General features: G+C 41.6%; 1 protein-coding gene across 2 annotated transcripts in view; it reads right to left on the reverse strand.

The window, feature by feature from the left end:
* Positions 1-24,879, reverse strand: part of LOC310882144 (heparan-sulfate 6-O-sulfotransferase 3-like) — a 98,272-nt gene that overhangs the window by 23,909 nt on the left and 49,484 nt on the right. Inside the window, exon 1 of one of the 2 annotated variants that reach the window (XM_083800482.1) lies at positions 9,785-10,949. The exons of the other annotated variant lie outside the window; for it this stretch is intronic. The gene's annotated coding sequence lies outside the window, so the exon portion shown is untranslated. Of the gene's footprint in view, positions 1-9,784; positions 10,950-24,879 lie in introns of those variants that run through there. 2 annotated transcript variants of the gene reach the window in all.

The raw sequence follows: 24,879 nt of genomic DNA on the forward strand, positions 1-24,879 counted from the left end.
ATGCAGAATGAAAATACTTATTCCAGCATAGCGTTTTCTGGCACAAAAATAATTTATCAGCTTCTCCTGAACATCCTGAATGGGCAAAGTGAGTTAATGCTGGAGCAGTACCGGTTGCACTGGTTGTTTACACCACTTTTGAGCAAGTACAAGGAGATCTAAAGCCAGTTCAACTGTATTGTCAAACTACAGCCTTGAACTCTAACCTGTTACCTCTGTGCAGGAGTTACTCTGGATGTATGAATATACACCCACACGAGGACAACCTGCTCAGCCTTGCTGCCCTGCACACTTCTGTATGCCTGTCCTACATCGGGCTATGCAATTCTTCCCATGTAGTATACATTTCCTTGTTCTAGTGTACTACAACTAAGTAAATGACACAACTGAAATATTAAATTTCCTAAACGTTGAATATCACACATAAAATTTAAAGGAGTGCAACATATCTAATAACAATACTGTGGTACTTCCGTGAGAAAATGTATGCATAAAAGCCTCTATTACAAGCCGAAATATTGTCCTCAGAGTTAGAAAATGACAGAAATAACATTATTTGTGCAGCTTTATTTTGCCATTACGATACCATATTTAGTTGCAACAAAAATTATTATTTTTCCACAGGACCCCTGCTTTGTTCAGTGCACAGAACAGGCAGTGCTCAGCAAGTCAGATGGCTGTTCAATATTTCTTTTTATCATCATCTTAATGCACGTAGTTCAATGTTTTATTTACGGCACGTCACATAGACTCTGCTCATACTACAGAATTTCACATTTCCTTATGACCATTACTAACATTACCATCCTTACAATATATTGTTTGCAGTGCGGGTGGCTTTTTGTCGTTGATTTGTTGTGGTTTTTATTTTGTCTTTATTTATTTATTTATCTATCTATTTATTTATTTATTTTTGCGTACTGTTTCCCACAACTCCTATTAAAAACCTGTAATAACAACAAAAGACCTAAGGATAAACTTTTGGCAAATTGGGAAAAGCAATGCAAGAGGAAGCAGTGCTGTGTGTTGCTCTCCCTCCATCAGTGAGGGTTCTAATGCAGATGTTTCACAGAGGTAGCCAGGACATCATTTATTATCATTACTTATACCTTCTGCCTGGTCTTTTGGAGCAGAATTCACTGCCTATGGAGTAGTCATACTCTCATACTTTTGCCCATTGAATCTTGATGTCACAGAATCACAGAATCATCTAGGTTGGAAGAGACCTCCGAGATCACCCAGTCCAACCTCTGACCTAACACTAACAAGTCCTCCACTAAACGGGGACCAAAATGAAACAGCATCAAACCAAGGACTGTGGACATACTTCTTGCTCAAAGAAGCAGGAGCCACAGAGCTACAACAGCCTTGTGGGCGACAGGAGAGGCAAGCTTGAACCCCTCAGGCAGTGGAAGAAAATAAAGAAACATCTCTCAGTTCCTACATACCACCACCAGCTGTTGCAGAAGCAGCTGTGTGTATTGTTTTGTGTGGCACACACTTATACCTGCAGGTTGTTGTTGTGTGCTGCACAGCTCCCAAAGCAAGGCTACCATGGCTTGGTACTCACTCCTTAGGACCTGAGGCCTCAGACTGCTGAATTCCTCATTAATACTGATGCTGCTGGTAATCAGGCCACCTCTTTTCAGTTCCAACTGGAAACCTGAACTTGGGCAACTAGATGATAAAATATCAGCATCTTGAGGATTTAGTAATCTACATTACAGTCTTGCTGTGTTTACTGATTACAAGTGTGCACGGCCCAGGAAGATGAAATAGTTACTGGTACGAAACTACCATTGCTACTAAATGATCTGTTGTCTCTCTCATATTTTGTTTGGAAATGGCTGTCTCCTATTTTTCATTGCATCTTCCACACAGTACGAATCTAAATAAGGCACTGATTGATGTTAATAAGACAGTAATGTGTTTTCAGACTCATCACGTAAGTGGCAGTCACTAGGAATAACTAAGACATGGGTAATGGACAATTAAAAGAAAGATGTTCATATGGCATGGCTTATTTTTGTCCATGTATTTCTCATCAAAAAAATATATTCTTGAGTGCAAGGACTGTCTCCAAATAGTTGACAGAGAAAAACAAACAAATAAACGAACACATACCTAATACAAAAGTATTTAACATATACAGAAAACTATTTTTTATTCTAACCAGAAGACATGGGCCACTATATTATCAGTCCAGCAACAATATTAACATCCTTTAAAAAGAAGTATATCTAGGCTACACAGAAAAGTTGATCTTAAAATCAGTCTACCACTTTATACTTACAAATAATGAGCACAACTTTGCAAGCAGAGTTGCTTGAAGACAAAAATAACAGTTTGATGAGATAATCTGGGGGACTAGCTAGATATCTGTCACTATTGCCAACTTGCGCAAATGTAAAGATGGGCCTCTCTACTTTGCTGAATAAAGACTTTAAGGCTTTAAGTGCCTTGCTGAACCAAGACTTCAATTATTTCTGTAAATTTAAAAAAGTTATCATCTAATTCTTTATGCAAAGAGAGAGTTGTGAGCACAGTAAATTAGCTGGATAATAGGTGGACTGTACATGCTCTGAATTAAAGTAATTACAGTTTTATTTTCTTTGACAGGGATTTATTCAGTTAAAGCACAAATAAACGATGTAAATATGGGGAAGCAAATAATTATTGTAATATTGCTTCAGTTCTGGAGATGTTTTGCATTTGTTTGTGTTTGAAACCTGACTGCTCCTGACCACAAGACTGTGAGAAGGAGACACCACATCTGACAGGGACAGAGGGTCGAAGGATTCGGGAGCCCGACTCCTGTCTGAATGCTTGCACGGGTTGAAAGGCCAGGGAAATCTGGTGGGGCTTCATGTCCCTGACTCAGCAAACAGCGCCACCGTGCTAGGGTAAACCAGGAGAGGGCAAACCGGTATGCTCAAAAGAGAGAGACTCTCAGTTTAACTTTTCAGATAAAATGGATGTTTTCTATCTTTAAAATATGGAAATATAAACAAAATACAATCATATGACTCTCTGTGGGATAAAATATCAATTATTATAAACAAATTATATCTGATGTTTGATTTCCTCTTTTTCAATGACTAGTATTTTTTTTCAGACAATCAAAGCTTTAGATACCCTTTGGAGCTAGTAAATCCATAAAATCTTCACTTTCTTGTATCTCCTTTGATGTAGGACACTCTTAAATGTCTCTTTTTTTCTTGAACCTTCAGTAAACCAAAACACTGATTTTTGTGAGATCCTTTCTTAGTGCTCTATAGAGCCAAAGTACCTCTCACTGCTTCCAGTTGTGTCCTCAGAACTGCCATGTGTGTGTTTCACTGTGGAGCACTGAAATAACTGGTCTCTGTGAACCATTTATGGCTTAAATGTCCTTGGTCTGGAAGCCTTGGAAATGCACTCTCCCAGTACATTATCATATAGCACAGATTTCAGAGGTTTAAGAACAGCTATGTCTAGTTTTTCTTACTCTTTTGACATTTTATTTTAATTTAGTTATGCAGATAAAAACCTTCCCCTTGGGAATTTGGCAGTGAAAATGGGAAGATTTATCTAAGAGGGAAAACACGTAACTGTTACAGGTATCCAAACTCAGATATTCTTCTGAGTTCTCTCAACAATGTTTGCCTCCCCCATTCCTAATCTATCTTATAGACAACACCAAGCTGGGGGAAAGTGTCAGTCTGCCGGAGGGTAGGAAGGCCCTGCAGAGGGACCTGGACACGATGGGTCAATGAGCAGAGGCCAATGGGATGAGGTTCAACATGGCTAAGTGCTGGGTCCTGCACTTTGGCCACAACAACCCCATGCAGCGCTACAGGCTTGGGGCAGAGAGGCTGGAAAGCTGTGCTGAGGAAAAGGATCTGGAGGTGCTGATTGATGCTTGCCTCAACGTGAGCTAGCAGTGTGCCCAGGTGGCCAAGAAGGCCAACGGCATCCTCGCTTGTATCAGGAACAGTGTAGCCAGCAGGAGCAGGGAGGTGATCGTCCCCCTGTACTCAGCTCTGGTGAGGCTGCACCTTGAGTACTGTGTCCAGCTTTGGGCCCCTCACTACAAGAAGGACACTGAGAGTGTCCAGAGAAGGGCTACGAAGCTGGTGAAGGGCCTGGAACACAAGTCCTGTGAGGAGCAGCTGAGGGAACTGGGGTTGTTTGGTCTGGAGAAGAGGAGGCTCAGGGGAGACCTCATTGCTCTCTGCAGCTACCTGAAAGGAAGGTGTGGGGAGCTGGGGGTCAGCCTCTTCTCACAGGTAACTAGTGATAGGACTAGAGGGAATGGCCTCAAGTTGCACCAGGGGAGGTTTAGGTTGGAAATGAGGAGACATTTCTTCTCAGAAAGAGCAGTCAGGCATTGGGACGGGTTGCCCAGGGAGGTGGTGGAGTCACCAAGTTGCAAGGGGAGTAGTTATAATCAATAATCAATTTTGCTTGCAAACCCCTGCCACCACCACCATCACCACATTCTTGATATCAGTTGAGGTTAGATTAAGTGCAACTCAATGACTGACAGGTCATCACACTGAGTACTCAACTACTTGCACTTGGTAGGCAATCCTTTCTTTTCAGCTATTGGTGAGCAACACGGCAATCAGTAATAGTCTTTAATAACCAGATAGCAAAGTCATTTTCCCCAGGTGACTTGCCTTACGTTATTGGAAAAACACTATCATTGCATCACTTCTTTTATAAGGTGGTATTTAAAAAATTGAATGCTGCTTGTCCTGTTTCACTGTTGTGCTGAGTTCTCCAGCTTTGTAAGTGTAGCTGCTCAGTGATCCATTGAGTTATTGGTTTATTGCCATATCATTTAAAATAAATGATGGTCCAATCCATTTACAAACTTTTTTTTTTTGTGTGTGTGTGTCTAGCTTTTGCCAAGTCCTGTTCATTGCTGTTACATGGCAAATGAAATTACGATGCAGTTTGGAATAGGCATGGTAGGTGTGGGGCTACTTAGTCCCTTCTGCTTCTGATGAGAAACAACAAACTCTGAGGGTTTTCACTACAGAATGCAGTGACTGGTTGTCTGAGCTTAGAGCTTGACAAGTGATAGCAACTTTGCTCATCAGTTGTCAACTCAGACACCAAGGTTTTTAGAAACAGGAGGTGGAAATTAGGCTTTTAAACCTGTATCTGGATTCCAGTTCAAGAAGGCTGACTTCTGGGATTGTGCAGCATGAACTTCCAGTGATTCCAATCACATAGGCCTGGTAACTAAATGATGTTATCTAGTGTAATATACTACAATTAAATACTTTTAGTAAAAAGATAGCAAGTGCACTAATTAATTGTGGAGATGATAATAACTTAGAAGGTGCCAAGAAACTATATGACCTGAAAACAATATAAAGATACGTCCAGAATTTAATAATAAGAATCATCTTAAAAAAAGTATGAGAACATATGAAGGAAAACATAATCTGAAACACGTATTTTATGAGATGGAAAGATGTTAGGAATTGGAATTAAAGAATAATATGGGGTGTGCTATTAACATATACACTTTGGAAATAAAAGGAAATTTGTCACTTCACAGTCAGAAGTATCCCAATGTATGGTGTAGTTCTGCTGACTTACAGGATATCATCCTGAATATCTTGGGGTAAGAAAAAATACTATCAGTCTGGAGGAAACGGCTGCAAACTGATGACAGGGCAGGAGCAAATCTATGTAGCTGGGCTGAATTAACTCTTGCTTCTTGAGCCCTGAAGACAGTGACAATCAGCTAGAGCAGTTTTCTCAGGACCATTTCCATTTGGCTTTTGAGTACCTCCAGAAACTGAGACTCCACATCCTTGTGGTCAACCTGTTTCACTGTCTGGTCACCATCACAGTAAAAAATGGTGGATTTTTTTTTTTTTCCGTATGTTTAAATGGTATTTCATGTATTCCTCTTGTCCTAATGCTGGGCTCCACTAAGGAGAGCCTGGCTGCGTCCTCTTTACCCTCCCCTCAGCAGGTATTTATACGTATCCATAAGATCCCCCCTGAGCCTTCTCTGCTCCAGGCCAAACAGTCCCATCCTACTTAGCTTCTCCTCACATGTCCAGTGCTTCTGCCCTTCCATCATCTTTGTGGCCCTTCACTGGACTTGCTCCGATATGCCCATGTCTTATACTGGGGAGCCCAGAGCCGCACACACCATTTCCCACCAGTGCTGAGAAGAGGTGAAGAACCACATCCCTTAATGCCAACAGCTGTAGGATGGGGTCCTTTTGTAATTTAAAGCATGCAAAAAAGCAGGGAAAGAAATCGATTAGGGAAAAGTAAATGGGTAAACAGTAAGGAAAGACACGGCAATAATCATTAGGAAAAACAAAAAAAACCAACTGTAAATTAAACAGAAGAACAGATACCTGGATGGTGGAGGCACGGTTTTATTTGAGAAATTATGACAACTGTACTAAGTTAAGTCGCTTGGAGTTGTACTAAGCATAGCCAGACTTAGAGCACAGGGAACAAATAAGCACAGGCAGAGAGAAAAACAATGTTAGAAAATGCAATATGTCCCTTCCATTTTTAACTTCTAGGAACATGTGTTGCTTCTTTTCTGAATGCTAACAGATGTCAGCGTCCTGCAGACTGGCTCCTCAGTGGAGGAGAAATCAGAGTGGATATACTCTAAAGGCAAGTCGAGTAATTTACATTTAGAAGCTCATCCTGCAGCAGAGATTGTCATAAATAACATGCAGGCGATCCCTTCTTTCAAGACACTCAGCCGAACCCCAATGCCCTGCTCCTAGGGAGCAACTTCAATCAAAGATATTGGCAGATAGCAAACTCTCTGGCCTCTCACATAGCGATGCCCTCATCAGAAAGGTGTATTAAAATGTCAGCAGGAAAGAGATGCCAATCTCTGTGTTTCCTAGTGCACAATGACATTTTGAAAGCAGTGCCACCTGGTGACACCTGCCAAACAACAGTGCTGCTCAACAGAGCATACACTGCCTTGGAAATATCTTAAGGGAGTAGAAGGAGTTGAACGGAACACGAAAAAGTGGATTTATTTCTGTATTTCCTTTTATTATTCCTCGTCAGATTTCCACATGCAAAAATCAGTCTTATTTTTATCTGAAAAGTGGTGAAAAAAGGCGATGGGTTTAATCGCTGGCATCAGCTCCTGCCTGCTGGTACCATAATTTATCTCAGCGGAGTGCAGCCCTCCCCTACCCCAAGCTGCACGCTACCACCAGTTATGAATTCTCCTGCAAACAGTGAGCCTGACCCCATAGCCAACAGTATCCATACTTAGTTCAAAGCAGGCTGCGGAGCACGGTTAAGCTGGTGCAGGAGTGATCAGATAGACTTTAAATGCTGCAAACACCCAAATACAGTCTGGAGCAGCTTCTCTTTCTCACACAGCTGACAAAAAGGTTTTGTGATGCTGGCAAATGCAAGAGTGAGCCTTCCGCAACAGGAATGGACCTCGGACAAACCCAAACATCGGGGTTTGCTTAGAGGAGGTGGGTCAGCTCTTTCCTGGCTTGGATGTTACTCTGTCAGAGGAAATCCCATCCTCATTCAGTGGTATTCATCGCTCTCTCTAAAAATAGCTTTCTTTATTTTTCCAGATTCAGTTCCACATCAAGCTGTAAACTGTAAGTGTAAGGGAGCCAAGAACTTGCCGGCTGAGAGGCAAGCCAAAGCAATACCTTTTCCATAAGCATCTCAAATATGGCAGGGTTGTTACACAAACCAGAAAGCTATTGCTTTAAACTGTCATATCCTTCGCCTGCAGTAAAAGTAGTCTTTTATCTGTCCTCTGGATCTGTTTTTACCTGCTTATTCCCAAGCACCAACATTCAGCTAGCAGAGAGAAATCTGCTGCTGCTGAAGGTCTGTGCAACTAAAATTCCCCTTAGGTCTTACGTACGCCATCCTTTCTATCCACCGAATGATTGACATTAATTACTTCAATCACAGCATGGACACTAGCTCTGGTGAAAGGGAAAGGGATTAAAGCAGGAGCAAATGGAGGAAATGTTCTGTAGGAGGATGCAACACCTACAGACTCAACGGCAGTTGCTAGTGGTGCACTGCACGCTGCTAAAATCGATCCCCATGCTCGACCTATCTGGATATCTGTATGCATCCAGCCATCACAGTGCTTCAAGCCCAAGGAATGGATGTGTCATCACATCCAAGTAGGGATATATTATCGTCCTTGCCTTTAGAGAGGGAGATTAAGTAATCTCAAAGTCACACAAGCAGCCTGAGGCAGAGAGAAAAACTGCATCAGATTCCCCCATGTCTCTGGCCACTCCTGACCCATCTGCTGGTCCTTCCAGAATCAAACCATCAACTAGTTATGGTCAAAAAAAGCTGCTCCTACTTCAGAATTTTCTGACTAAAGAAGAGACAGTAGATGAATAAATACTGAATATTCATAGGCAGCACATTTTCTTTGCACCGTTCATAGACTGGCATGAAGTCAAGCAGCCCATCTCTTTGTGTTCATACTGCTTGCTGTGTCCTATCACACCTGATAAATTTACATGTCAGGTTTGAAACACAGAAGAAAATATAACTTGCCTAACCTATTTCTCTCTGCCCATTAACGACAGAACTGTAGAGAAGGAGCCTGCTAACTGCTTCAGGTTGATTGGTTATTTTTCTCCAATTTCCAATTTGCAAATCAAAAGACTTCATCATAAAAAGATTAAGAGCAGTCTCTGAAAACTGGAACACCCAGTACACATGCAAATAATAAAATCATCAGAAAGGAAAAATCACTTGTCAAATTTCCCTTAGACTTCATTTTTTCTTGAGAAACAAATGTTCATTGAATTGGATATGGGAGGTGTTTTTGATATATGTAGCCATCTAGCTCCTGAAGATGAGAGGAAGCTAGAAAAAGCCAGAGTACCATCATGAGAGGCTTGAAGCTCCTTTTCTTGCTTCCTTTTAAAATGGGGATTTTTCTTCCTATTAAAGAGCTATTAAAACAAAGTCAGCCTGTGTCAATCCATGCTCTGGACTTAAATATTTTAAGAGGCAAGCAATAACACCGAAAATATCTAGATGCATATATTCCACCATGAGTCATTATACTTTAATATTATGATGTCTGGCAAATCAGTGAGTGCACCACTATCCACCCTTTGAGATAATTAAGTTTAAAAGTCATAACAAATGTAAAATAACACATAATGAAACAACCCAAAAGCTATGCTCTTGTATTTTCCTTGGAATATTTTCTGATTACCCTCTTGCAAACTGTCAGCTACCCAGTGATTCTAAAATTGTTTGAATAATTCTAAGAGAAAAATCAAACACATTAAGTTTTAATAATATTTTATGAGACACATAATTCTTTGGGATGTAATAACCTCTTATCCTAGTGTGATTAGTCACTTGGATCCATCATGCTGGTCCCCTGGTATTCAAGACAATCTAAATTTTGAGTAATACTGGAAAAGGTAATAGAGATCCAAAATTAATACAGTCCTTTGTGCTTGTAATGTTGTCCCTAATGGAAGCTTTTTAAAATAAAACACTTTTTTAAACTGAACCGGGGAGCAAACGGTGAAGAGCCAAAGGATGACATAATTTGCAGGAGACGACACTGTGATGGGATCCTGGTACAAGGATTTAATTATTATCTTGAATAATCACCGTTCTAATGATGGTTGTTTGAAATGACACTTAGACACTGAAACTCCCCGCTGCCAGGGCCAGAAACAAGAGGCAGGAAGACAGTAAATCCCTTTTCAACTTGATGGAGAGCAGGGAAGTATCGTGTTAACATTAACAGCCCACAACTCACCAACTCCACCGTCGCAGGCTGGGGGAGGCATCCTGTATTTCACAGCAGACTGCCGTATTTCTCCGGCACTCTTGTCATTGGCACTGTTCGCCGTCGTGTTTATCAATTTAATACCTTGGCTAATTTCACCCCAGAATAATGTTTGTTTACATAAATCTATTCTCCACGGTAAAATAGCTAATGCTCGAGCATTTCAAACGGTACCCTATTAATGGAAGACAGGATGGTGAGAGCAGACGTGCTATAGAAAATTACCACACTCTCCAATTGCCTGTGTTAGTCCTGACTGTCGGTAAGTGGTGATTAACACCCCGCTGGCTGCAGCTGTACTTCTCAATATAGCTTCTCTGAGTAGGAGGATGCACAGAGAGTACCTCATTACTATGTCTTTAAAGCTGTAAAGCAAGGAATAATGCAAAATAAATCCTTTAAACTAAAGGTCATAGACCAGAATATGTCAGCGTGAACACCTGCTTGTACTTTTTCCTGATAAAATCACAAAGATAAGTGATTTATCTCCTTTTATTCTGTTCCCTTTCATTGCAGGTATGCAGAGGCCACACAACTGGATGTTAGCAATTCTCAGCCATACCGGTATGTTTTTATATAAAGCCAGAAGAAAAGCTTAGGAGCTTAGCTAACAGTCTGCTTTGCAGGCTGCTGGCTGAGACAGCAGAGCTGGCATTAGCTATTTCCCTTCCTTGCCCCATGATTTCTGTTCGCCACAGACGGGGGGAAAACAGACCAGCTGTCCTATTCCCTCTGCATTTCTAACTCTGAAAAGTTTGATTCAATTCAAGCCCTTTTTGAGTGCACATTTCACCTGTAAAATGATAGGAAAAATCTGGCCACATTGCTAAACCATAGAATCCCAGCCTTATATAAGATAAAATTAATGCCTGACAGTGAGAAGCCCACACGGTCACCACCTTGATAGATTTTGTGCTCCTTGAGGACAATGCTTCTGACCAGGGAGGAGGTTTGTGGCTACCCTCAGCTTCCACCTCTCGCTGTCCCTTAAACAACCTCTGAGGCCACGCATCTACACAGACAAGTGATGTACAAGCGCTATATGGCTGCACATAAAATGTAGCAACCCTCTCATGTGGTCAGATTACTCTTTTTTGTTGGAAGTAAGCCCTTTGCTTTCTGTCCTACACAGCTCTGTGCCCCTGCACACTGCTGGGCGTTGCAGGAGTCCAGCCCTTGTAGTCCCTGAGACCTTCTCCGAAGGGCCCAGCGCTCCACCAGCTTTTAGTCCTGAAGCGCAAAGAGAAAATGGCGAAACGTTTGCAGCAGCAAGTGCAGAGTCTTTTGTAAACCTGTGTGAAAGCTGAGCTTTCTGGGAAAATCTAGTCCCAAGTATGAGCAGTGAGGACATCGAAAAATACACCCATAGATGAGTGAGGGACAGCCTTCCTGCCCTCCTGCCTGCCACAGGCACTCTGGGATAGTTGGGGGTTCTGCCATTCCACCTGCCACAGAGGTGGAAGTTGGCCTTGGGCAGACACTGACAAGGAAAAAAAGAATTGAAAGGAAGAATGAACCTGACTGCTGCTGACGAAAGAAGTGCAGGCTGATTCAGAAGCACTCGGAGGCGAAAGATTTTTACCCAAGCGAGTCACTGAAAAGCAAAGCAACACGCTCACATCTGCCGTTGGAGGAACTCAGCACAGCACCCCTGCCGATCACAAATGCCTCCGAAGACAGGCGTGCAAACCGAGCTGTCCCCAGAAGACACCACCTCTCACTGCGCAGAAATATCCACCCATGCGCGGGGTTCACCCACGTCCAGTATGGCCCTGCAGCCTGCCAAGAACCATGCCAGAAGGAGAACAGGGAAAACATCCACCTCGTGTTTCAGTGACTGAGAGAAACAGCACGGAGGAGACTGAGCGAGTGCTCTGAGGCTTCTGCAGTGCTGCGAGATGATTTCCTATGTCCTGGTTGGAGTTCTGCAATTCTGGGGAATCACGGATAGATTTTCTGAGGTTCCCTGCTGTCTTGCTGTAAAACCAAAAAGATGTCAATGATACTCATCCCGACAGGCTCTCAGATCAACCAACATCTACCTTCTGCCATAAAACACTTTGTGGTATTATTGTTACTACAGAAATTATCACCTTTCTATAAGATTCACAAACCACTTTTGAATGTTCAGCCTGCCTCTTCTGTTGCTTTCTGAACTGTCTTGTTTGGGAACTGGGCACAGGCAGTCCTGCTGAGACTTGGGATTTTTTTTTTTTTTTTTTGTCAGCTCTCATGCTGAAGACTTTCAATGAGATGAAGGATCTCCTTTCCACAGCTCAGGAAAATACATTCTGCTGGACCTCTGAAAGACTGGCTTCTGCCACTGCCAAGGGTGCTGTTGGTACTGCAAAAGCAAAATTCAAGTAAGATCAAGGTATGGGGCAAGAGAAAATAGGCAGCACCCTCAAGAATTCAAAATTTTGCAGTAGTGCCCAAGGAGGGCACCAGTCCTTAATTCAGCAGATTTACCAGCAGATTCAGGACTTCTGGGACCCTTGAGCAGATGCAGAAGCCCAGGGCACCAAGCATCATTGGAGACTGGCAAACAGCACTCTGCTGCCTACCTGTCCTCTCGCCTCCTTCCCGTATGTGCAGCCTCTGGGCCAGGCTAATGCAGCTCTGCCGTAGGTAAGAAGCTCTGCTTTCCCCTGCTGTAAAACAGAGAGAAGGCGCGAGACTAAGAAGTAGGAGGATACGATGGAACCACCACTTAGGCATGTCCTCTGCCCTGGCAAGCCATTTGGTGTGCAGCATAATTCAGGCTTTCTGAAGTGACATTTAATATTTGCATTTCCCTCTAATGCACGTGGGATTATGCTGGACACCTGACAAGTCACCTTGCACTCCATAATCACAACTGCCCGTTAGGATAATTAAACTGTCACCTAACAGGAGGAAGCTTATGAGTGCAGGGGCAAACTGGATGTAAGAACCATACCTGGACTAGATTAGGGATCATTTTATTTTTCTACTTACTTATTTTGTAAGGAACAAGAATCATGAGACGCATGCCAAACTGCAAAAAATTAACACCTCTACATGTCATTTACAGAAGAAGCCCAGAAAAAAACAGTAATTTACAAAAACTCATCACACTGTTTCATCTACAGAATTATATAGGAATTATATATAGGAAACAGAATATTTTTGCTTTTAAATACTTGGGGGACACTCAGATATTCTGGTTATGTCAGAAGGCTTTAGATTAGATTGATAATTCAAATATATCAAACTTGCCCACCTGGTGAGATGCAGTACATCTAAAATTAATAAACATATCACCAGGAAAGACTTATGTACCAGAGTCTGCAGATTTGCAGCTTGAATTGTTGAAGAATTCTTGAAAAACAAATCTTTATAGAAGAAGAACATGATACAAGTTCAGAAGAGAGAAGCCTGACTGCAGCAGTCCATATTTACACTCACAAAGTATTTTGTAAGGAGGGAAAAACCTGTTTGCCAGCATTATTTTAAATCTAAAGATACCTCCAGGTTATTCCCATGCGTATTGGGTTTATGTGGCAAAGGTTTGGTAGTAGGGGGCTGCAGGGGTGGCCTCTGTGAGCAGAGCCCAGCAGCTGCCCCATGTCAGATCAGAGCCAGCTCCAGAGGGACCTGCTGCTGGCCAGAGCTGAACCAGTGACTTGTTGTGCCTCTGGAAGAACGGATTTGAGAAAGGGAAAAACTGCTGGGCAATAGCAGCTGGGAGAGCGAGGAGTGAGAGAAGCAGCCCCGCACCCCCCAAGGTCAGTGCAGAAGCAGGGCAGGAGGTGCTCCAGGCACGCAGCAGAAGTGATGACAGTCCTTCCTGTGCCCAGCTGAAACCCTGATGGCCAACAGCAGCAAAGACAGCCGCTCTTGTTCACCCCTTTGCCGGGGTGGCATCAGACCAGGCTGGCAAGTGTCAGCACAGACAACTGGAAAGAGGATGCCACTGTCCCCATCTCTCAGGCATATTTTTTAAGGCTGGTTGGAAGTAAATGCCAAGGTTCCCCACCAGTCAAACTCAGCTCCCTACTTCCACGGCTTTTCTCACTGGGTTCGAGAGACAGATAAAAAGCTTTCTAAAAATAAAAAAATAAAAAAATTTGAGATTGTGACGTCTTCATCGGATTCGAGCCTCTACCAGACAGTGTTAGGGTAATCCTGTAGTGTATCCACAGCTGGTGAGGAACCAACACTGACACTTCTGCTCCACCGTGCCAGTGACTAACACCTTCAACCACACGAAGAATGATTATGCCTTATTGCACTAAAGACACCGTTGGCCATCAGCCACCAAAAGTCATCACGGAGATTACTCCTCACCTGAAGATGAGCTGAGCCACTTAAATCACACTTGGAACCATGGCATAATTGCTGCTTTTCTCAGCAATAAGAAAAATGCTTAACCATTTTTTACTTTTTAAAAATCAATTAACCAGTCACATTTAATGCTTTAAAAAATTGAAAATTACAAATTTTTACCTAAGACTGCTGATCATATTTTAAATTCACAGATTCACAGATTCACAGATTTCTCTAGGTTGGAAGAGACCTCAAGATCATCGAGTCCAACCTCCGACCTAACACTAAGTACTCCACTAAACCATATCCCTAAGCTCTACATCTAAACGTCTTTTAAAGACCTCCAGGGATGGTGACTCCACCACCTCCCTGGGCAGCCCGTTCCAATGCTTAATAACCCTTTCGGTAAAGAAGTACTTCCTAACATCCAACCTAAATTAAAAAAAAAAAATTAAAACAGGGAAAGGTCTACAAGTTTTTGAGTGCTTCCATAATTTCATTTCGACCCTAAAATAATTAACAATAATGCAGTAAGTTACCTTGAAGTATGAATATAGACTGTCCAAAGCAGTTTAACACTTTTTATCTAAGTCTTTTTGATACGTTCACAGTCATTAACTATGACTCGGTAGTATGCTCCTGGGAGCTCCGCACCTAATTGCCTTTCATATGTAAGAAATGTTTTATTCAAGTATTCATACTAAATGCTTTCACTCATGAAAAGTGTGTCACAAAGCAACATCGGTACAAAATATGTGCAAATAAATGCATCTGTGTGATTTGCAGTGCCTTATTGATGTATTAGAATGAAGACTACCGAGATTATAAAAAAAAATCTGACATTTGTCTTTAAAAGAGCTGCCTCCAGAAAACATGCATAGTTAATATTCTACGTATGCACAACACCGAACTAAAAGATTTCCAGAAACAGCCTCATTCTACGTCATGGCACGAAACAATACAAAACATATTGGTTACCGAACTGCTGGCATGAATTTTTACTGCAAATAAAGAAGCTTTAAATTGCAGTGTGCGAGTTACCCAGCTGCCTTAACAAGAAAAAGTGCACATGCTCACATTATTTTAATCCTGCAATATGGATTCTTGGCGAAGCCATTCGGCATAATGTTTATTTGCGCCATATGAAACACAAAACTTCCCCTGACAAAAGGAAAGCACTGTTCAGAAACAATTACGGTACACAAAGTTTAAAATATCCTTTAATCAAATTGTATTTAAAGACAGTAGATTTTGAAATAGATGCCTATGATCTGCTGGGCAGATTTTGCATACTCTCTAGTACTGGATGCTGTTGTTGCTTGGAATCGCCTCCAGTATCACAGCCTCTCCCTTCTCACCGTGAGCGGTCAGCTTGATACAGCAAACCTGGCCTGGTCAGTCCAGTTGATCAATACAGCTGTAACCCTAACGTTTGTTTTGCAGTATGACCTGCCTGTGTGAGAACAAACATAAGCAGAAAGAATAACTTCCAAGCAACCAATTCTACAGAAGGGGCAAGCTGCTTTCCTACTGCTTTCTAACTAAATTGCAGAAGCTTTACTCAGTTATCGCAGCAGATTAATTGGTCCTAGCAAAGATTTAAGAATACAAAGAAAAGCTCTGGGTAAGTGAATTTCAGCAGGAGCCTGCTTACTGACTAGCGCGGCAAGCAGGCTTTTGCTTAAGAGCCTGAAGGGAGAGGGAAGCACTCGGCGGCAGCAGATCGGTGCTGTGTAATTTATCACCGCACAGCTACAGGCTATGACGTATGGCACTCTCAGTGAAGCACCTGAAGGCAGCTTGGTAGGGCTCTATGAAGATCAATGATACACCAAAGAATACCATTAAAAGACACATTCATCTTCCACTAATCAATAACGGCCTTAAAATGATCTCTGTGACACACTATTCTTACGAGCGTTGCTGCTGGGCTTCTTCAGCCCACTTGTCATCCTCTGGCTCAAGTCTTATTACTGGCAACTACTTCACACGTTCCCCTTAGTGCAGGAATTTGGCTTCCACCGAAACTTAAAAAACAGAACGGGGAAACATAAAAGTGGCATCAAATTCATCGAAGGCACCGAAGTGCATTCAGTCTCTTCAATAACTTCTGATACAACTGGTGCAAGTGGCAAGCGATTTTTTGTTTCTCTTGTCAGACCAAGACAGCCTACTGTTACACTGTTCATAGATTTTAGCAAGCCATTGTCAGGGGGATTCAGGATTAATGAAAAGCATGCTCAGATCTGAACCAACAGCCATTAAAGAGAAAGAAGCAGCAGACTAAAAATGCAAAGCTTGATTTTTTATTTTTATTTTTAACAGTGCTACTGTGGATTTGTGTTCCCTCCACCTATAGGGATTCTTGTCCTCCCAGGATGAACTTTGTCCTCTGTGTGAGAAGCTGAGGGATGGCTGAGGGATGTGGCAATGTAAAATCAGCATCTCCAGGGTGCCAGTGTCCTGTAAGTTTCTTGGTTAGTTTGGATACTGTTGAGCCTCCTGCACGAAGGAGATCTGGATGGAGGTGTCCCATGTCCTTGTGACATAGCTGCCTTCAGGTTTCTTGTTAGTAAGCTCCCTAAAGCATCCTGGCAACGTGACTGTCTGTGGTCTAGGGTACACAGAGAATGGCAATGCTTGCTGGAAGACCTGACTGACTTTTTGGAAAGGTAGGTAGCCAATTCCTTCTCCTGCACACAGGCACTATTGATGCAGAGAAGATGCACGTGGGTCCCCAGCCCTCCCGCTGGGAAATGATCTTTTTAGGCAGTGCAGTATTCATTCCCTAAAAATAAACAAACAAGCAAACAAAAACCCTATGGTTTGGCTTTGGGTGAGATAAACAGATGCTGTTATTGGCAGGGGCAAGGGGGCTAACACATGAGTTAACACATCTTAGATAAAATCCTAGAATCAGAATGGTTTGGGTTGGAAGCAACCTTAAAGCCCACCCAGTTCCAACCCCCTGCCATGGGCAGGGACACCTCCCACCAGACCAGGTTGCTCAAGGCCAAGGCCCCATCCAACCTGGCCTTGAACACTTCCTGGAATGGGGCATAAATAAGTCCCTTACACCTTAGTTGGTTCTCCTGCTCTTGCTTGACCAAGCTGCTAAGTCAAGATATCCAGAGTACTAATGTCAGAGTGACATTGCTCATCTGCCTTATCATGTGCTTGGTCAGCACTGTCAAAGAGAGTTTATCACTGCAGTCTTAAGGGCAGTAACCCAGAAACCACCTAGGAATGGTCTCCCACAGTCAATGTCCACCAGAATCTATTCCTCCACCTAAGACACACAATTATCTGTGTGTTCACAAGTCCACCACGTCTGATTTATTGCTCTTTAGCACTGTGGTGAGCATTTATAGGAAGTCCTCACCTTTACTGCCTCCAGAACTCTTGAAGAGGAGCTTAGTTCTGCCTCATTAAAACATCACTCTAGTTAAATGCACGAGATTTCATTGAATCTTGATACTCATCTGGTAGGGGTCACAATCACAATATTATAAAATGATTTTTCCTGCACCTAAAACATAGGTCTACCCGAGCTACAAAGTTCAGACCTGAACCCACTTTGCTGGGAAATCCGAAAAGCGTGTATATATTTGAATTCAAAATTGTGCCTGAGAAATGTACTGTTATGGACCAAACCGAGCGGATACACCCCTACAGAATTCAGAATTAGTAGCTTTGCAACTGAGCCTGTGCCTGAGATCGTTCTCTCATCTGACGCTGAAACTTGCAACTGTGAAAAGGCTTATATATACTTAAGAAACAATTACAGCTAGTGATGCAGAAATAATTCCCATGCTAAAAATATTTCAGAAATTAGGAGAAAATATAACTCAATTTTGATTATAATTAGGTTTCCTGTCGTTAGTTAAATGTTTTCTCATTTACCCTTTCCTTCTATCAGTGCAATCAGTCACCTGGTTCTTTATGAACTACACCATGGTGTACATGTAGAACTGGCTGGTCGCAGGACCAGCTTCTGCAAATGTGTTACCCCAGGCTGGAAATAAGCATGGGGCACATACATACTAAGAAAAATAATAATAGTAGTAATTAAAGAACAAAGCTTAGCTCCACTTTACTGCTTAAAACTAATGTAGTTATTATACCAAGCAACAGGACTTTTAATTTCTAATTACAGTATTTATTTTCCTAAACAGATTTCAAAGTTGTTAAAAAAATGGATAATTGTTTCACATGAGCAATTAAATATTAAGACTAAATAAACGGTATTCATTGGATAATTATGTTGAACTATGTAATTATTTAGGAAAACAAAAATGAATCATCGTTTACATTTTCTAGCCTTTGGGGAAAAAAAAAATAATTGGATATCCCTATTAAAAGTGGAAGGATTTTTCATATCTAGTAAAATTCAGACTTGAGCTAGTTCAGAGAGCTGTTTGCAAATTGAATCCATATTTGCCAACAAGGGCAAAAACTCCAAACAACATTTCTAACTGCCTAAAACAAGCTACTTTTGAGTATAGGACTCCTCAGTAAGATCTTATTTTCCTCTAAAGGAAAAGGAAATGTTGGCAGAGAAGCTGAAACAGGATGAAACAAAATAGAACTTCTCAAAATCTTTCTGCATTTTGTTCCATGCTATTCCAGCTTCCCTGCTTCGCAGGACAAATCAATAAAACATATTCATGCCTTTACAAGAACACAGAAATGAAGCAGTCCCAGCAAGTACCTTATTTACTACTAGTAGGTGTACTAATATGAGTTTTTGGGATGAGGTGAGTTGCATATGCTCCGTCTGAAGTTCACCAGCTTCTGGGTTCATTAGTGCTGCTCATTCTAAAGCCACTACCTCCATTCCCACCAAAATACATGGTTTTGGTGCATTATTTTGCTGGAAGTTGCACAGAGTGGGTAGGATAGCATCTATCCCATAGTGCTGCTATGGTTAACATATTGCAGTATTTCCTTCTATTCTATCCTTCACTTTAAGCATTCAAATAGCATTTAAGCCTGAAGTGCTTACTAGATCAAAACATTGATCTTTCATTGTGTTTTATCACTTTGAGACTAGAACCAAATGAATCTTTTTTTTTTTTTTTTAAACCTTTTAATTGTTATCTGGCAAGAGAATAGCATCATAAAATCATGCCAACTATTCCCTAGATATTTATATGTATTTGTGTATCCATATGTGTTCACTTCAACATATTATCAGTATTAACCAGCTGTTCTCTTTAATAAGTATAGGGAATACAAGCAACGCTCTAAATGTTGATGTTGTCACTTCTAATTGCCCAAAATAAACCTGAAAATCTTCTAGGGAAATGCACTGCAGATATCACCGCATATGCTCAGTGAGTGATGTCTAGAAAATAGTCAAAATGGAGATAGGAATGGCAGAAAATACCTATGTTCCTGGCTAGCTTCTAACTGCAACAGACCTTATCAAAACTACTGATGGCAAAATTTTGAGCTTATAGATATTCCTCGCTATTGGCTGCATGTGGAGCTGTGGATCTATATGAGCACAGCTGAGCAACTGGCTTGGGATTTGAGATTACTTTTCTGATGAGGAAAAAAAATCCAAGCAATCCAAAACATCACAGAAAAGGAACATTTTATTTGGGAGACTGTGGCGGTTTTACCCTGATGGGCAGCTGAACTTCACCACAACTGCTCTCTCACTCCACCTCCTCAAAGGAAAAGGGGGAGAAAATGCAATGGAAAGGGCTCAAGGGTGGAGATAAGGACAGGGAGATCACTCAACAATTATTGTCATGGGCAAAACAGACAGAGCATAGGGAGATTAATACAATTTATTGTCTATTAATAACGAGCTAGAGGGGGGAGAAAGTAAAAGCAAACTAAGAACACCTTCCCCACATCCACCCTCTCCTACATCCTCCCCCTGAGCAGTGCAGGGGAACAGGGAATGGGGGCTGCGGTCAGTCCCTGATGCTTCGTCTTTGCTGCTCCTTCATGGTCCCTCTCTGCCCCTGGGCTTCCCACAGGCAGCAGCTCTTCAAGAACTGCTCCCACACGGCTCCGTACCACGGGGTCCATCCCCCAGGAGCAAACTGCTCCAGCACAGGTCCCCCACGGGCGGCAGCTCCCCCCAGACCCCTGCTCCTGCGTGGGCTCCTCTCCACGGGCTGCAGCTCCGGCCCGGGGCCTGCTCCTGCGGGGGCTCTCCATGGGCCGCAGCCTCCTCCAGGCCACATCCACCTGCTCCACCGGGGGCTCCTCCACGGGCTGCAGCGTGGAGATCTGCTCCGTGTGGGACCCATGGGCTGCAGGGGGACAGCCTGCTCCACCAGGGGCCTCTGCACAGGCCGCAGGGGAGCTGCTGCTGCCTGCCTGGAGCACCTCCTGCCCTCCTGCTGCACTGACCCTGGGGGCTGCAGGGCTGGGTCTCACTCCTCACTCTCCCAGCTGCTTTTGTGCAGGAGTTTTTTCCCTTCCTTAAAACTGCTTTCCCAGAGGCACAACAAACGTCACTGGCTCAGCTCTGGCCAGCGGTGGGTCCCTTTTGGAGCTGGCTGGAGCTGGCTCTGATCTGGGGCATGGGGCAGCTGCTGGGCTCTGCTCACAGAGGCCATCCCTGCAGCCCCATGTGCTACCAAAACCTTGCCACATAAACCCAATACAGAGATATGCACAATGAAGCAACTCATCCAGTAGAATTCAAGACATGTTTTATATCAAACAGTTCTGTAAAAAGAAGGCGAATTTCTGAGCCAGAAACCCATGAGCACAAACAGTCCCAGACAATTTATAATTCTGTACCATAAATCGCTAGTCCATAATTCATTGACGGAGAGTTAATGAGAATGTTTGTAACTAATACCCATAAGAAAGATAAGGGGTGGTATAATGTAGTTTATACTTTCCTGAAACACTTTTCAAGGACAGCGGGGGAAGCTTCCTGACAGCAAAAAGCAAAAAGAAATATTGCACTGACCTACCGATTTCCTACATTCCCATCAAAGTAATCCATGTGTAGAGACATTAAAGAACAATTTGTCCCAACTGACAGTTTCCAAATAACTAGATGCCTTTTAATTGCTGGCATCATTAACCTTAATAGTATAATTGTGTAGCTCCAAATAATAATAATAGTAATATAATTTCCCCTCACTTCCAAATCATTCAGCAAAACTAGGAAAAAAAAAAAGATGCACAGAGTAAATTCTACGAAGAAAGAGAAAGGGGGGAAAGTTCTGAACAGATGAGGATAAGAACTTTATCGGTTTTATCTGCCACAATTCACAACCTTTAAGGAATACGTGCATGCAACATTCTTCAGGCAAGCAATAACTATTAATAATTGCCGGCACCCATAGGTTTTGAGTGACCTTTTCAAAGAACCTGTCAGCTCTCTCTCTTCCAATGATGCGCTGTGGAACTTCTTTTAAAATCAGCGTTGTTTTGAATGATTCATTCTTGTATATGCCCAGGCTTACAGCAATGCTACCTGCTAGAATAACCTCTACTGAAGACTTATTGACATACTCTTTTACTGATAAATTTGAACACGCGTACAAAAAAAAGGAGGTGTTTTTGCTTCTTTAGGCTACAGGGAATATGTGATCACATGTTCCCCCTCCCTAAACAGCTGGAAAGGCCTCTTCAACCTAGTCTACAGTTCCTGAGACCTGTAAGCAAGGCTGGGTACTCTTCGTTGCAAGTTGCCAATGCTCAAGATGAAGGGAAAGATATATAGAGGTAGTTCACATTCAGTCATCTGAATGACCTCTGGGGGTGGTCAAGGGTTCAGTCTAGACATAGTTGTGGATGAGACACATTTGGATTATAAACATTTAATGTGTTTTAAACAGAATAGCATATGTCAAGGGTAAGGAAAATTCATTTTGTCAGGCAAATCTGACACAACAGTTGTCACTGGTTTAAATAACCAAACTATTGTTTTTCCCATAGTCATCTTTGTGGAAAGGAAACTTAGTAAACCATTTTGTTCATATGCATTGAGGAGCATAATGTAGCAAATGTCTGATTCAACACAAAACCAGCTGGTTAAAAAGCACTGGACTTCATGTGGAGACAATTGCTCGGTATTTTAATACATGCAGAAGTGCTGTGTTAAATATAAAAACCACGTTATGCAGTTCTCTGTGTTGGTGAAAAATGCAGAACTAAACAATATAACCACTATCAGTCTTTGGGAGAAAACCTCATTAAAGAGCAAAGACTCAGGAAGAACAATAGTCTTCTGAAAAACACGAGATTGATCCTTGGTTCTGTTCCTATTTTGACCATTGTAATATTCTTCCAGCTGTCCTTTCCCAGTCTCTCTGTTATTTCATGATTGTTTCCTCACAGGCAAAACATGCATAATGATTCTTAGCTCCTTTAGGTAGTGCTTTGAGACCTATTGATAAGAAGCTAATCACTACAATGAGGTTTTCTACCGTAATTATAATTTAAGCAAAAGGGTATGCAAAGAGGATAATCCTTAAGATTTGAACTGTAAAGTATGCTTTGCAGAAATAATTATTTAATGAAAGTATTATTTCCTAAATGTTAAAAGTTCAACAAAGCAGGAAGATTACAAAATTTCTGATTCTTATACCTTCAACTCTGCTTAGGTACACTGATTTTTCAGAGAGGAGCCATATCTAGCAGCATATCAGACTTTCTTTTGAATCTATATGCTTTGATAAGCAATACTATACTGTTTTCTCTGAAAATGTATTGCTAGGGAGGAGGCTGTCTATTTTGCTTGAAGCCTTGATCAATTCCTATAATATCTTTATACTGCTGTTTTTGAGTTTGGTCTGACCCATTCTGGGACTTAAAAACAGTCTACCTCATTCTGCTGTATTACAGTAGGCAATAGGTACTCTACAGAAAGCTTCCTTCCCTGAAGCAGGGTATAACATGATCTGTAAAAAACAACAGGCACTGATGTACCCTCAGACATGCAATTTAAATTCTTGTGACCTGGGCACTAAGCTTCAGACTTAACTTAGCCAGTTAATTTCCTAGATAGAAGTTACAGAGTAGACTGAGGACAGCCCTCTGCACTATCTTAAGTACTCTGGTATTTATCACTTTCACTGAATACCATATCCTTTTCTCCACTATACACTCTGAGACGATGTTTGTATAAGAATAGCATACTGATCTACCAAAAATCAAAAGGATCTGATTCTTTCACAAGGTATTTTCTTGATTGTATTTATACACACACAGACACAGACACACACACACACACACACACACATATATATATAATTGACTAACAGATGTTTACATAAAGGCTCAGCTCTAGCAAGGCTATCTCCAGTGCATTATGAGTATCCTTGTTAGAGAGACATTTAAACACTGTGGTTCTCCAGAGCTGTCTTGTTGAGATCTATGCAGCAGGAGTATTACACACAGAACTCCCAGCAGAAAAGCTGAAAGCTTGAGACATCCCATAGACAACTGGTAGCAATCATGTCATCAATCATCTCCAAATGTTATCCAATCCAGTCTCATAAACTGTGATTTAATATGATTTTGTCTGGCTAGAGCTCCTAGGAGAACTCCTGCTTCCAAATATGAAAATAAATAAATAAATAACATTCTGTTGTTAATCTTTCATGCTAAGAAAACAAGATTGAACTAATAAAATACAATTAGCAAATCTGTTCAGTGTAGTGAAATCCATCCAAGTCTGCTACTTTAAAACTTGTTGCATTTTTTTAATGTTAATTTTTTTCTCTTTCCCTTGCATTTTGTAAATTTCATATTATGCTTATATTACTTTTAGTTGTATGTTTTGGTTATTCTATTATGATAATTGGACATAGGCATTGGGGCATAAATGTTCTTTTAAGAAAGACTCTGGAAAGGTGGGGTAGATTGCATTTTTGCTGTGCCACTAAAGATCCCTTTTGTTTTAATCTTTTCTATAGACAACCCTAGGGCTACGAGAAGAAAATCATCAAAAAGAAATATCCCAGCTGTCTCCCATAAAATGCTGATATCAGCAGAGCACAGATTTTTTGTACATGGAGGTGATATTTTCATCCATTAATACCTCAACCAAATATTATTGCTTTCTGTCACCTATAAAAGTTATGTCTTATTTGCAGGCTGCAGACTAGCAGTTACATTTTGGGAGATAGCTGCATAAGCTGTATTTACCACATGCTGCAGAGCAAAATAGTTGACATTTCTTGGGAACAAGTCACCACACTCACAGAGTTCAGTGTTACATTTGATATTCAGAGATGTTGTTCATTAGGCTGTGACAGCTGTTGCCAAGTCTTCGCTTCAGCATGCAGTGTAACAGTGAAAGCATACCAAAATCAATGGTAAGTTTTACAAAAAAATTACCACTGCAGTAGAGATAGACAGGAAAAAGTTGGGCTACTAAGATCATGTAAGACTCCAGGACCAGATAACTGAATCTCACCTAAAAGATCTCTCCTGAGATGAACATGAACTACAAAGCAGACTGTTAGGACTTCTAAACTAAAAAAAAGGTTCTCAGTTCTTTGAGTGATCACACAAAGGAACTCTGCAGGGATAATCACGGGAACAGCTAGCATGGGTTCACAAAGGGAAGTTCATGTTTAACAAACTTAATTTCCTTCTATGACAAGATCACCCATCTTCAGTAAAGCTTTCTATACTGTCTCTCACAGTAACCTGGACAAAATGACCAGAATACAGTTAGATAAAAGCATAATAAAATGGGTGAACAGTTGGCTGATGGGTTGGGCCCAAAAGGTTCTTCTAAATGGGGTTACATTGGGATGGCAACCTGTCACTAGTGAGGTTCCCCA

This window comes from Anser anser, assembly GCF_964211835.1.
Source record: "Anser anser genome assembly, chromosome: 1".
Lineage (NCBI taxonomy): Eukaryota > Metazoa > Chordata > Aves > Anseriformes > Anatidae > Anser > Anser anser.